Genomic DNA, 15850 nt, shown 5'->3' on the forward strand with positions numbered 1-15850 from the left:
ACTACTGACTGATGCTATTGTAGAACTTTCTAGAACTTCTGTTGTAATTCCACCTACCCCCGGACAGGGTCAATCCAGAATTAAGGGAAGACAGTGCCAGAGTCATGCCAGCGGGATTGTTCTCACTCTGGATTCACTATGAGAATAAGAGTCCTCCATGCTGCTCTGCTCAGGCCATTGGGAGTTGGAAAAAGCAGACGGAAGCAAGGCCAGATCCCCTGTAGACGATCAGCAAGCAACAGCCATTTGAAGCTTAGCCAGTGAGCTGGAGCCAGACAGGGGGCTGGCTAATGTCTGGGCTTAGTCTGTCTGGAGGAAGGACCAGGAAGGCCAGACACAGCCGGGCTCTTTTTGGCAGCGATGCAGGTACAGAAATCTAACTTCTCAGTGTACCTGGAACTGTCTGAGCACAAGGGATTGAATCAAAATAAACAAGCTCTTAAGATACTGGTGATAATAACAGTAATGGTGGTGGTGGTGATGATGATGACATAGCCAACATGTATTTTGGAGCTTCTTTGTGCCAGGGTCTAGGCTAAGTAGTTTGCATGAACTATCTCCACAAACCCTTTTCATAAACCTCTAAGGTAGGTACTATTTTTATCCCTTGTACAGATGAGAAAACTTACCATGAGAAGGCTGGGTAAGTTGCTGAAGTTACATTGCTAGTAAGTGGTGAACCATTATTTAAACCTGTGTTTCTCATTAAATGGTGCCATCCTTCACCCAGTTGCTCAGGCCAAATCCCCTAGTAGTCATCCTTTAGTTCTTTTATTCGTAAATATCCTATAACTAAATGAAATTTTAATAGTCTCATAAATTTTACCTTGAAAATTTCTCCTCAGCCTGGCCACTTAAGGCTTATCTCCCAACCTACCACTGTATCAGTGAGAACGAGCTAGGTTATGCCTCAGTGACAAACAGATCCTAACTCTTGGTGGCTCAAAATAACAAAAGTTCCCTTGTGCTTGCTCCACATGCATTGCTGGTCAACGGGGCTCTGCTCCATACTAGCCTCACTCAGGGAGTCAGGATGACAGAGTTCTAGAATTTGGAATGTTATCAAGGTATGGCAAAGAAAGGGCAAGGTGTGTGCGAGCTCTTAGAGGTGTCTACTTCTCCCATTTTATTGGTTGAAGCAAACCACATGTCCATGCCTAATTTCACAGGAGTGGGAAGTGCCATTCTACCATAGACCCAGGGGGAGCCCTAGAGACACAGGAGAGCAGCGGCATCACTGCCACAGTCCCTGTAGATCCAATCTCCACTCTCACTTGCACAGAGAACTTTAACAGCCTCAAACCAGTCCCCTTCTTCTGCTCTTGCCCTCCAAACCCTTCTATGGTGATGGAGAGAATGATCTAAAATATAAATCAGATCACTTTCCTCTCAAGTTTAAAGCCCTAAATAACTTCCAACACATTAACAATAAAAGTCAAAGCTCTCAACCTGGCCTACAAGGCTCCAAAACAAGGGTCAGCAAACTACAGTCCTCTGGCCACTGCCTGTCTTTGTCAATAAAATTTTATTGGCACACAGCCACACCTATTCATTTCCATATTGCCTGTGGCTGCTTTCATGATACAACAGCAGAGTCGAGTAGACATTACAGAGATTGTATGGCCACAGAGCTTAAATATCTAACTGGCCTGGTACAGAGACAGCTTGTTGACTCCTGCCCTGAAAGACCTGGACTTTGCCTCCTCCCAAGACCTCATCTCCTTTCACTCCCTGTTACTGGCTTCCTCCAGCCATACTGGACTGCCTATTGTTCCCCAAACTGCCCAGCTCCCTCCCACCTCAGGACCACTGCACATTCCATCCTCCTGCCCAGAAGCCTCTTCCCTCACTTTTTAACACTGCTCATTCTGGGAAAGAATGTCTGGTTTCTTCTCTACCTGGCCCCCCTTCAATAGCAACCCATCAATCTTGTCACTCTTCAATCCCTTCTTTGTTGCATTCCTCTCCACTTGACATTGTGCTGCAGATTTTATTCATTTATGTATTTCCCATCTTCTTCCATATTAAGGTCTGTGAGGTCCTGAAGTTTTGGGTTGAGAGGGCTGGAGTTGTCTCAGTACCTGGATAATCTTCTCTTACAATCTGTGCCTTCTGAGTCTCTAATTCTAAGTTGACCAGTACCCTCCTGGGGAGGGGATTTTTAATTTTTGGCCTCCACTCTAAAGAGAGTATAGTTCCGTGAGATTTTCAAGATTGTTTTATGTCTGAAGATTTTAATCTTTGCATTTGAGGATCAAGGACAATGGTGGTATTATGATGCCTTTTTAAAAACACATCAAGCAAATTCCGGTCATCTCTGGGAGGCAAACTTTGAACAACTCTGCAGTCCCCAGGGAGAACAATCTTCTGTAACTTTGAAGCCAAATATGATTTCTGAAAAGGAAGTTACAATCAATTGAAAACTCTCAGTGGAGCGTGAAGAGCAGAGGGTTCCCTGTGGTGGAGCCGCAGCTGGTTCTGCCCAGGCTAGACGTGCCCTTCCCGGCTGGAGGGAGACCGCACAGACGGCACGGTGGGCAGGCTGGAGCAGGATGGGCCTCGGATCCGAGCATGTGCTCAGAGCCCAGCTCAGAACATGGCAGTATTCCTTCCTCATCCTTGTTGTAGGCTTGGCCATTTTCAAATGAATTTAGGTGATTAAGGCAGAGAAAACAGACAGAATAAAAACAAAGTGAGACTGCCTCACCTTCTTAGCAGAGATGATCTGGAACATATGAGAAACAGCTGAGGCTACCAATGGTTGGATGAGTGTCTGTGGGGCAAGGTGGTCCACAAAGAACCCCTGGCCCAATCTTGCTGGTCGGAGCTCCCTGACTCCACCGTTTCCTGCTTGGCTGCATGGAAGGAGATGCAGGGGTGCCCACAGGTCCAGTTGCTTCCCTGGGTTTCCTGCTACACTCACATGACCTTCTGCCACCCACACCCTTGTCTGCTTGCTCAGGTGCTCCGGACCATTCCCTGGAGTACCCTGTGCTCTGCCCTGCCTCATCCCAAGTGGGCCCCCTTTCCTCCTATTGGTTAATAAAGTCCAAGCTTAGCTGAGCATTCCAGGCCATTTACAGTCTGTGTCCAAGATCATCTCCCCTTTCTCTCTGACGTCAACTTACCCTGTGTTTATCCAATTTGACATCCAGCTATTTCTCAAAGAGTCTGGTACAGTCCTGCTCCCTGCTTTGGTTCATGCTCTTCCAAATCCCCTGGTGTCTCCTACTTCTGCCTACGGGAGTGTATTTATCCTCCAAGGCCTTTATTCCAAGTCACCTCCCCCACGCATTCTGTCTGCTCCCTTGGAGCCCCACCATGGGTATCTACACCTCTGCCATGACTCATGTCTGGATGAGGCTACGCGAACCTTCTTCCTTCCATGGGGCTCCACAGGAACAGAGCACGGCTTGTTCATCTTCATTCCATTTCCCTTTGCCACCCCCCCGACCACGGGGCCTGGTGCAGACGGTGGGTTAGAGGGTGTTTATCAAATGAATAAATGCTCTAAGAACAGGGACTGGTGATTGAATTTACACTGGTTTTGTGTGTGGCTTTCCCAGAAAGCTTGGCATCTCCAAGGTAGGGGGTGAACGTGGCATAGAACAAGGTGCAGTGGGAGGGTAGGAAACCTAAGCCAGAGAAGGCACACGGGCCATGGCTCCTTCGTAAGCCTGGCTGATGGACTGGGGTGAGTGATTGGGGTAACTGATTGGAGTAAGGATTGGAGTAACTGGTTGGGGTTGTCCCTGAGCCCTGTGCAGGGAGACTGAGAAGTTTTACCTTGCTTGCTCCGGGGCCGATTGAGGCGTGATGTCTGCTGTAATCCCAGTGCAACACACATGAGTATTCACACCTCTGCCAAAGGTGTGAGTCTCAGAGAAAAGGGAGGAAGACAAATGTCAGCTTCAGGGATCAGATGAGCTAGGCCTTTGGAGGAGGTAGGAGCACCTGTCCAGGCCTTGACAGTTCTCCTTTGGTGCCCTCTGATGCCGTAAGGTGTCCCTCCAGGTGGGCTGAGCGACTCTCACCTTGGCTGTGTATGGGGAGCCCATCCTTGCACCCGTGCGATCGTGAAGCAAAGCCCTCACCCCATACAGCCTCCTTTCTGTGTCCTGTTGACCCTCGGCCATGCCCACTGTAGTTTCAGCCACACACAAACCTCAGACCTAGACACACTGAGGGATCCTCCCCTCTCTCCAGCCCTCTCTCTTAAAGGTCTAGAAACCTTCACAGGCACCATGCTACAGTCAGTCATCTGTGAACTCCTGGAAAGTTCACTTGGACACGGTTCTGACAAGGGCTGGGGTTGGCAGGTGGCCTGGTCCCTGCCCCGGGTGCCGGCTAACCCTTCACCAATCATCTTGCCCACCCATGTTCTACAGAAAGGCCCAGCAGGTCCCTTGATACACTCAAAGGCTGCTCCCCTCCAGTGGCTGAGCGGAAAAACAGCTCCATCCTAGAGGTCCTACTGGACTCCAGGAGCTGCTGTGCAGAGGGAAGAAAAGCAGTGTCACTGAAATCGTGATGGGGATGGGGAGCATAGGAAACCAAGAGGTTGAAGAATCAGATGAAAGGGAGGTGCCACAACAACGAGGTGTGGAGGGGAGCAGACCAGGGCAGGCGGGCCCACTGCCCCCACTGGGTGGGTTTAAAATCATCTACTTCCCAGCAGTGGAAGGCCCAGAGGCCAGTGCTACCCCCAGGCCACGTCCATAATGTGGAAAGAAGGCAAGGAGAAGAAAGGGGCCTGAAAGAGCCAGGTGTAGGTGAGAGGGGACAGAAAAACTCTGGGTGAAGCGTCATAACATGAAAGGTCAGGCGCTCCCCTTTTCTATTAGCAAAGTCACATCTGTTCCTGTGCACTTGGGGGAAGGTCAGGATGAGGGCAGGTGTGATACAGCCATGGTGGAAGAGTCCTCATGGTTCCCATAGATACAGAGTGGAACCCAGCCTTTGTCTCCAAGCCCACCTCATGGCCACATCCTAGAACAGCCCTGGGTCCTCCCAGGTCTACCACAGCCCACACGGATGCCATCCTGGTGAGTGCCTCTCTTTGGCTGCCGGTCCCAGCTCTGCTCAGCTCACATCCTTATCACTTTTCTCACCACCTTTCGTAAGAACTTCCTCTGCCATCTTTCTCCACCAATGTACCTTCCACGTGGCTGCCTGAAAAGTCTCTCAAAGTGGAAATCTGCCCACACATCTCCCCTTGTGCACATGCTGTGCCCTCTTTCTGGGATACCCTTCCCTTCCCCTGCCTTGGACAAGGGCAGGAGTGATGGGGCCGAGGTTCAGATATCTGGGAAGGACTTGGGGCTGGATCCTGTTGGCTGGCGATTCTCAAACTTGCTCACGTGACAAAGCTCCTGGAAGACATGGGCCCATTTCGCAGAATACCACAGACCACTGGTAGATACCATTCCATTGTAACCACAGGTAGGCATGTATTAGATTCAAAGATAGTCCTCTTTTATACAGAACTGTCATATTTCTTATGTACATGCAGTTCTTGGCACATATATAATGTGTTTTTATTAAAACACATTTCCAAGTTTTTCATGTCATGTGCATTTTCCATTTGCTCAATACTTTTCTAATCTGGGTTCTAATTGGGTGCTGGGATCCTCAGTGTCCATCCCCCCACAGGCCAGGCACATCTGTCTGGTTCTACTAGGTATGTCTCAGATCCTCTATTTCTTCATCTAGTAAGTGGGCACAATACTTGCCTCTCAAGAGTGTCATGGAGGTTAAATGAAATAACGTGTCAGAAATGCCTGGGACATTGTGGGCACTTGATACGTGTGGCCCCCCTCCCTCTGCGGCAGATAGCATCACCGGAAGAGAGAGGAGGGTTCCAGCATGGAGCAAGTTCATGACATCCGCTATGAGCAGGGGACAGAAATTATAGCAAGGAGAAAAAGCATTTGTGAAAAGGTTGGTAATGAGGGTGGGGAAGTCCAGGAGTAGAATAACAGGATTTGAACCACAATGTGAGGACCACAGACACAGGACTCGAGACCAAGCCTGAGTACCTGGAACCCCCTGGCCCTCGTGCGCCTATTCCCTGAAGCTGATGGCTGTGCATGCAGGTGGGTGAGTGTGGAGGTACCTTGTGGATGTAAATGGGTGGACGTGTGGAGATTGCTGGTCACAACTAACTTATGCCGGAAAACTCTTTTCCTAATTAGTTGTTTCTGTTGAACTTAACTGCCCAGAAAATCTAATTTTGAAGTTTATCCGAGACATGATTATGTTCTTCTCATACAATCTCTTTTTCTGAGAGTCCCCGTGAAAGAAGGCTAATTGGATGCTGTTTGTTTGCAGTAAGAATGCTCAAGACCAGGTGGCGCCAGTGGTCTTGCGCTCCCTGGCAGGGGGCCAAGGCCAGGACAGCGGCCATGATGGGATCTGCCTAGGCCTGGCCCACCCAGGGAGAGAGGGCACTGGTGATGGGCTGCCCCACCCAGGACCAGACAAGTTAGGAGGACGGAGGAGGCTGGCCTGTCCCATCCTCTCGGGAGCCAGGAGCCTGCCCTCAATCAAATTTTGGCCTTGCTCTCAGTTTCCATTTCCCTTTCTGACAACACAGGCCAGCCTCCCAGTAGAAGAAAGATGAGCTTCTAATGTAAAACAGAATCTGTTTGAACCAAGCTCAGAATGGTTTCCTGACTTTCATCAGGAAGGGGAAGGACTTCCACATCAGGGGACCAGAGGTGGTGCCAGGCATGGAGGTGTGCAGGGGGCTGTCCTCAGGTTGGATAGGAAGGCTTGGGAGGGAGCCCTGGGCATCAGGGAGGGCCTGCCAGGGGGAGAGTCAGGAGGATGGAGGCCTTTCATCGCTGTCCTGGCCCCCATCGTTCAACCCCCTTTCATTCTGCCAGGGCCCCCCTGACCTGCTAAAATTGAATGGTGGTTCTGGTGGGCTCCAGCACCCCATCCTAACAGGCACTGTCATTCAGTCCTCAGGGCAGGCAGTGGGGGCCCGAGGAAGAGGCAGCTGCCCTCCACCTTCTCGAGGGCCAGTCCCAACCCAGGATGTTAGGAGAGAAAAGGCTGCAAAGGGAAGAGACTAAAAGAAAGGGCGACAGAAATCTGCCACAAGCAATCCCCAGCTTCTCTCAGCCTCACCCTGGAGAGGAGGCCTCTTGCTGGGAGAGAGGCAGGAAAGGAGACCCAGAGGGCACGTGGGCGCCTGAGCTCAATTTCTCCAGCAAGAAGGACCGACGTGGCCAAAGTGATAACCAAATCCTCAAGGGCTAAGCTCCCCTGGGAGAGCAGGGAGAAGACACTGGGAAAGTTCCCAAATGTGTTTCCTCTCCTCCTGTGCACTTTTCACATGGGGCCACACAGCCCTGCCCGTTTCCCCCTCTTGTCTCTGGAAGTTGTGAGGTGGCTACTGGAGAGAGACGGGTGAAGCTGAGGGTAAAACCCACACCCCACGTGGCTCCCCTGGACATCAGCAAAGCCCTCGTTGAATTGGGGGGGGAAGCTCAAGGGTTTCCTCAGGCTGCAAGAGGTGTGGTAAATCCAGGCTCATGAGCCACAACAAAACTACAAAAGAAAGCGACAAGCCCAGCTCACCCTGTGAAGGCTGCACGCTGGCCCAGCTGTGCCTTTCCCCTGGTAAATCTGCAGAAAATCCAGCCCCTCCAACTGTAGCTCAATGGGGAAGAAAGCAGACCTCAAACTTCACGGGAAAAACATCAGGGAGATTTATCTGTACTGTATCAGAAAAAATAGAGTACCTAGACAAAGCCATCCACGTGAAGCCTGGGCAGAATTTAACAAATGGCCAGGCATCTATGCAAACACACTTTAGCAAGAAAGATGAAGATGGAAGGAAAAAAGGAAGGAAGGAAAGAAGGGAGGGAGGGGATGGAGCTTGGAAAATATAGATGAAAAAGATATTCTGAAAGAAAATGTAATCCAGGAAAGAAATTCCTTTAGGTACTTCTATTTGTTTATTGAGCATTCCCGATGTACCAGGCCCTGTTCTATCACTCAAACATGCGTTACCTCACTTAATTCTTGGGGAAGTTAATTATCCTCTATGTGTCTCTTTTCTCGTCTGTAAAATAAGGCTTATATCAATAAATTGTGGCTTATATGGAGGTAGAGCTCATTATAAGCCACAATTTATTGATATAAGCCTTATTTTACAGATGAGAAAAGAGACACATAGAGGATAATTAACTTCCCCAAGTGGCAAGTCCAGTATTTAAAATCATGAAAATCTAGATAAAATATATGATTGCAGGAAATCATAGAGGGTAATTAACTTGCCCAAGTGGCAAGTCTAGTATTCAAAATCATGAAAATCTAGATAAATTACATGAATGCAGAAAATCTAGATAAATAAATAAAGGTATAAAAGAAAAAATAATTCATAATTCTACTGCCAAGAAGCAACTACTTCTTCCTGTCATTTATCTTCTCTATTTTCAATTTATTTTTATAGTAGCTCTTGGTGTATTTTATTACAAAAAATTTTGGAGGAGAAAATTTAAAACTACCTAAAATCGTATGATGTATCTCCCTTTAGATGCATGTATATTTACTTATACTCTTACTGGAAAGACAGAACAGAAGTGATGGAGGATTCATACACACACACACACACACACACACACACACACACACCCCGCACACACACACAGCTGTGTTTTAAAGTACAGTTGCCCCGCCTCCCCTTGTAGAGGCAAGTTCCTTACCTGTGAATTCAACCAACCCTGGATCAAAAATATTCAGAAAAAAAATACCAGAAAGTTCCAGAAAATCATATTAAACATGTCTACCAGGATAGGTACTGAACTGTAGTTAGCAGTGTGCACCTGTGGTTTTATCACTCTACTGTTTGTATTTAGTGTCTAAATGCCATCACTAACTTTTGTTGTCGTTGTTTTTGTTTTAAGGAACTCTTCTTGGGTACCGAGTTCCCTGAGTTTTCTTATATTTAAGAATATCTTCTATTGCCGTTATAACTTAACAATTTGGAGGTCTATGCTCGTTTTGGGATATATTTATTTCCCTCAGCACTTTGTAGAAATTGCTCTATTGTCTTTTAACTGTTACTGTGGCTGTAATACATGATATACATAGCTTGGGTTTTTGTTTGTTTGTTTGTTTCTTGGATTGAAGTATTCTATCTTCATCCTTTATATTCCATTTCCTAACAAAGGTCTGTCTAGCTTGTCATCATTTTGTCTTTTATATGATATTCACTTTTAATGTTCAGATTGACATTTTTCTTCAGCAAATTTAAAAAATTTATATCTTCAAATCCGTGTTTTTTTCCTATATTATAATTCTCTGAGATATCAATTTTCCCCCTGTTGTATTGTCCTTATATATTATTTTCTATCTAACAATTTTTATCTGCTTTCATGCAGGTCTTTCTTTATGACAGTAGTTTGACTTTTAGCTGGATGCATTGTAAAATTCTGATTACTAGTCTCAGAAACATTACAAGAATATATTATGATATTGCATCCAAAAACCATGAAAAAAACTTTCTATGGAAAACTTCTCTGTGCCTTAGCAGAGAGCATGAAAGTATACACAGAAGTTAAAATATTATTATTATCCCCAGACTTCAAAATTATTATGTAATATACAGCATGGTGACTATATATAATACCATATTACATATTTGAAAGTTGCTGAGAGAGTAGACCTTAAAAGTCCTCATCCCAAGAAAAAAATTTTGTGTGACTATGTATGGCAACCAATGTTAATTAGACTTATTGTGGTGATTATTTCACAATATATACAAATATTGAATCATTATATTGTACACCTGAAACTAATATAATGTTATATGTCAACTATACTTCAATAAAACAAATTTTAGAAGACTTACAAAAAAGAAAGCATATACAGAAATTTAAAAAATGTTATGTATTATTATTCCCAAACTTCAAAATTCCACATAAAACCTAAAAGAAAATGTAGAGAAAACCACCGAGGACTTGGAACAATATAAGAAAGATGCAAATGTGTTAGAGAAGAGGTAAGTGAACTGGAAAATGAAATGCAGAATAGTCAACATCCATCAGTTCCAGGAAGTAAGAACAGGGAAAATGAAGAGGAGGAAATAATTAAAGACATAATAGAGGAGTATTTCTATAGTCTAAAGTAAACAAATATCTTCACCCTAAAAGGAGCTGCTGATTGCTAAGCAGGAAGGATGGGGAAGAGTGTAGGGAAAATCAGATCGCTTCTAGAAAGAATAAAGGAGCTACAATAGAAGAAGAATCGAATCGGACTTCTTGCCAGTATCACTACAAACTGGAATTAAAGGCAGAAAGGCCTTCAGTGTCCTAAGGGAAAATCATTGTCTACTTATAACCCTGTCAATTAGATGTGAGAACAAAAGGCAGATATTTTCAGTCCTAGCAAAGATTCAGGAATTTTACCTCCCACGTGTCCTCTCTGAAAAAAAAAAAAAAAAAAAAGAAGAAGAAAAGAAAGGCAATCAGATTCTCCAGACAAAACAAAAAGCTTGAAAGAAAAGTCATGGTACAAACATGAGACAAGCTAAAACTTGGCATAATTTTAAGCAACGAATGGCATTTTAAAAAGGGAATCTATTTGACCTTAAACATTGGAATATTCTCAGTAGTACAGCAAAGATTCAGTGATCTGGGAAAACATTCTCGTCCTCATGTAGATGTTTCTCTAATAAAAATATCTGGCTGAACCACAGGAAATTGCCACATTTTGGGGAGGTAAAAGGAGATTGAATATAAGGAATTTCATATGGTTCATATGATTCAGCTGAATACATAATCATACTCTCAAAAGTTCTATTTGTTGGGTTTTGATTTTCAGAATCAACATATAAATAAAAGATGGAAGACATGATTGCAGTTTCAGAGCAAGACATAAATGATAAAAACTTTGAAAATATAAAAACCATGTTATATTTAGGAGGTAGAAGGTTGAAGGAGGTAGAAAGAAGTTCAGGGGCACAAAATTACTTATTACTTATTTAATGAGGAGTCCCAAGATGTTGATTATATTTCATGAATCAAGAAACAGAATGGATATTATAAGATAAAACATATGTACATATATTAATGTTGAGAACTAACATTTTCACTATAAGACAAAGGAGATATGGGTAGAAACTAAAATAAAAAATCCTATTCCCTTAAATTTGAATTGGAAATATCACTACAAATTCATAATTTTATGTGTAGGCACCTGTCCATCCATCCATCCCTCCTAGTTCTGTCTGATGAAATGGCAAAATGCCAGTACCAAGGAATCTATTTGGTGACCCAGATCTTGATTTCTCAATACTATTCCCCATGAAAATGAACCATCCTTGGATAAATGGCTGATTCCAGGTCTGAGGCAGGGAAAGTAGAAGATAAGCCTGGAGGATCTTGTTATATCAGAATGTAAAGAAGTGCTTGAAGAATAATGAAAATCAGTCAAAAGGATGCAGGAGTCAACTTTAAGGGGATCTCACTGACTATTTTGGGAACAATTTAAATATCAAGAAGTATAACACAGGGGGCTTCCCTGGTGGCACGGTGGTTGAGAGTCTGCCTGCTAATGCAGGGGACATGGGTTCGAGCCCTGGTCTGGGAGGATCCCACATGCCGTGGAGCAACTGGGCCCGTGAACCACAACTGCTGAGCCTGCGCGTCTGGAGCCTGTGCTCTGCAACAAGAGAGGCCGCGATAGTGAGAGGCCCGCGCACCGCGATGAAGCGTGGCCCCCACTTGCCGCAGCTAGAGAAAGCCCTAGCACAGAAACGAAGACCCAACATAGCAATCAATCAATCAATCAATCTTTAAAAAAAAAAAAAAAGAAAGCAGGTGGATTCTTCTTAAAAAAAAAAAAAGTATAACACATTGAGAAAATAAATCTATGAATCTATAGTAATATGAAGGAAATTGCTTATGTCTACATAATGTATAAATAAATTTACAAGAATGGCAGCTTTCTGCATGACTTCCAAAACAAGAAATAATCTAATTATCTAATAATTATAATAATCTAATAATTATAATAATCTAATAATCTAATATTATTCATTATACAATGAATAATACATTGCTTTGCCTTGTCACACTGCAATAAATAGCCTATGGTCCACTCTGTGGGTAGCTCCTCCAAGCATCAGGGAGGGGATGCTCAGTGACAATATCAATAAACTGTCAATAGTGAGTGCTTGTGATACGTCAGCCACAGTTTAAATACTTGTATTTACTCCTCATGTCAAATCCAGTTTCAAAGGAAGCCACTCTCAACAATAACTAACATTTATATTTGATTGAACCATATGAAATTGCCGTCATCTGGTCATTTTTGTCCTAAAAACCCAGCGATTTCACATGGTCCAATCAGATACCACATTGCCCTGAACAGGGCCCAGTGGTCAGAGGCAGAGAGGATGTGGGCCTAACTTGCGTCATCTGCTACAAACGAATGTGGACGTTTGGGATTCTCATCCCCTAAAATTGTTTCCGGGTCACCAAACTGCACCCGTAGGAAATGGGCAGCCCCTGGAAGGGGGAGGGGCTCCCCTCTTCAGATGAGACTGTAGAGGGGGGAGTAGACAAAGCAGATCCTCTGGCTGGGAAGTGCCAGAGACCACAAGGACACTGGGCATGTGGCCCCCCCACCCTGTTGTCTGACCTGGAATGTATTCCAGTGCCAGCGAAGGGAGTGGTGTTTCTGACAAGCAGGATTTGATCGTTGCTCAGACTGGCTGCAGTCCAGAGCATTTCCTGAGAGTTTCTACTGGCCTTATGCTGTTCCTTCTGTGCCCTGTATACTGAGGGTGCTGGGGACAGGAAGGAGTCTTTAGGTTTAGCTTCCCAGGCCATGAGGAGCCACACCGACCTGTGGGGAGGGCTGCCCATCCCTGAGATGATGGAGATCGGGACTCGGGTTGGCTGCTGGCCCCCGTGGCACTTTAGGGCCATATCCCTTGAGGTGAGGAGGCACGTGTCCTGTGAGTAGGAAGAGGATGTGTGAATGCTGGGTGGCTTCAAGGGTGGGTGGAGGCAGAGGCTGCCCTGGGGAGTTGCCCACCCAGTGCCCACTGCTCCCTCTTGCTTACTAACAGCGTCCCCCATTTTATTTGGGGTGCCGATATGCCCCATTTCTACATTTTCTCACCTCCTTTACAATGGGAGTAGGATAATCATTTTAAGATTTATTCATGTTGTTGTGTGTGTGTTCATTCTTATTGCTCTTACATCATACTTTGATAATGAGATAAATGCTATAGAAATATATCCATTCTATTTTTCTACCAAGTCAAAAGTGTAATATTATAGGAAACGTTCTAGACTCAATTAAAATATTTTAGCTGCCATGTTCTAGCTGTGTAACTGTGGACATGTCACTAAACCTCCCCATGCCTCAGTTTCCTCTCCTGTAGGATGGGACTAATACTAGCACCTCATTGGCCAGGTTCACCAGTACTTTTATCATTGACTTGAGAAACCCAGCCTCCTGGACCTGTATCTGTCTGCACGCCTGAATGGCTTTGTGGACTGGAACCTTCTATTGGCTCTGGCTCCTTGGTGAGTTATGATGACTGAGGTTTGTCAAAGGTCAGGAAATGATAGATCAAGGAAGCGGGTGTCTTGGCTCTCTGCCTGGGAGAGCTGCAGAGTGGGAAGCCCTCTGCCTCGGTTCTGATGGGGTGTCTGAGAAGCAGACCCATGTGTTGCTGCCACAGGACCGAATTCAGGTCAGCATGGGTCCCGTCATCAGGAGGAGAGGTTCTGGAGCTATCTCAGAGGTGCTTCAGCTGGAAAGCTGATTGCCATGTGAGAAGGAAGTTTAGAGAAAGTCAAGGTGGTGGTGGAGAGATTTACACAGGAAGCTGCCCTGCTGCTTCCCAGCAGGAATGAGGTTTGGGAGAAAACAGCAAAGGTGTTCCTGTCCCTCTTGGAGGGTGAGGAAATCATTAGGAAGTCCACCAAACAGACCCTTTCTTCTAGCAAAGTTAAGTGAGAGAAGTTTAAAGGAGAGGACGGACCTTACAAACAGGGGAGGTTACCCTCTGAGTTGAGGATAGAACTTGTGGCAGGCGGTATTTTGCAAAGATGGCCAGAGAAATATTTTCTATCTCTCATGCTCCTCTAAAAGCTTGCAGCCCCTCATCAAGAAGTGGCATTTACAACCTTTCCCCTTGAACCAGGCCTAAGGGACTGCCTTGACCATACACTAGGGAAGAAGTGGCATTATGTGACATCTGGGCTGGGGTATAACAATGTCATACACTTCCTCCAGGTTTTCTGGGGATATTCACTCTTGGAACCCACCCACCATGCTGTGAGGAAGCCTAAGTAGCCCGTGGAAAAGCCTACATGAAGAGAAATGGAGACCCCAGCGCACAACCCCAGCTGAGCTTCTAGCCAACAGCCAGAGTCAACTTGTCAGCCGTATGGAAGAGCCATCTTGGAAGGTGACCCTCTAACCCCTAGTCTTATGCTACGTGGAACAGAAATGAGCCACACTGGCCAGCTTAACTGATTCATGAGCAAAATAGAGGATTGTTGTTATTTTAAGCCACTAAAGTTTGGGAGCAATTTGTTATGCAGCAATAGACAACTCATATAAAGCTCATCTAGGAAAAGGATATAGGTTGATGCACTATTCAATAGCTGATGCAAGTCAATATGAGGAGATGCCAGCCCCAGCCCTTACTGTCACCTGGCAGCCTTCTCCACTGAGCAAGGCTTTCCCACCATTCTGGCAAGTCTGGGGCATTAAAGGGCAAGAGTGAGAACCACCTGCCCTCTCTTGGACAACTAAGTTAAAAAAAAAATTGCACCTCTGGTCAAAATATAAACATTTTTTGGAATGGCTTAAAAAGTGCTCTTGTTATAATATTATTTATTAATTGTGGGATTCACTGAGAGCTCCAGATAACTCCTCTACAAATGTCAAGGGTCTGCCCTATCATCCAGGTTTATAAACCTCTTTCTACACAGCTTGTGGGAGGCACCAGGCTGTCCAGAGCATTTAATGAGGATTTACTGAGGGTTTATAACAACTGGAATATTATTTTGCTGCATTTTGTAGATGAAGAGACTGAGAGTCCCAGAGGTCATGTCCATTGAGCCAGCAACTGAAGGAGCAAGGACAGGAAGCTATGTCTGTCCATCTCAGTCTGATATTCTGTACAAGGTCAATGTGTAGCTTTGAATTTAAAGTGGGGATTTATTTGTTTTCACTAATTGGTTGATAAGTATAAGAACATGTATCTTTAACTCACTCATTCTTTCTCTGTCTCTTTTTAATTTTGGATAGTATAGACAGCCATTTCTTTCTTTCTCTCTTTTTTTTAATTGCTGTAAAGTACACAAAACATAATATTTACCATCTTAACCATTTTTCAGTGTACAGTTCAGTGGCATTAAGTACATTCACATTTTTGCACAACCATCTCAACAGAGCTCTTTTCATCTTGCAAAACTGAAACTCTGTACACATTAAACAACAACTCCTCACTCTCCCTTCTCTCCCCAGCTCTGAGAGCCACCCTTCTACTTTCTATGAACTTGACTACTCTCAGAACCTCGTACAAGTGGGATTGTACAGCATTTGTTTTCTTGTCATTGGCTTATTTCACTTAGCTTAATATCCTCAAGTTTCCTCCATGTTGGAGTCTGTGTCAGAATCTCCTTCCTTTTTAAGACAGTTGCTTCTCCCCGTTCAAGCACAATGTTTTGCTTTTGTCTACATGCAACCTCTTGCCAACATCTGTGTTTAAAGTTTCCAACAAATCAGAGTTTCTCTCCATCCTCTGCTTGATGTAAGCTGTTGGGGTTTTCTTAGCACGGAAGCAGGAGCACCATTAGGTGTGTAA

The sequence above is a fragment of the Balaenoptera physalus genome, assembly GCF_965194825.1.
Source record: "Balaenoptera physalus genome assembly, chromosome: 14".
Lineage (NCBI taxonomy): Eukaryota > Metazoa > Chordata > Mammalia > Artiodactyla > Balaenopteridae > Balaenoptera > Balaenoptera physalus.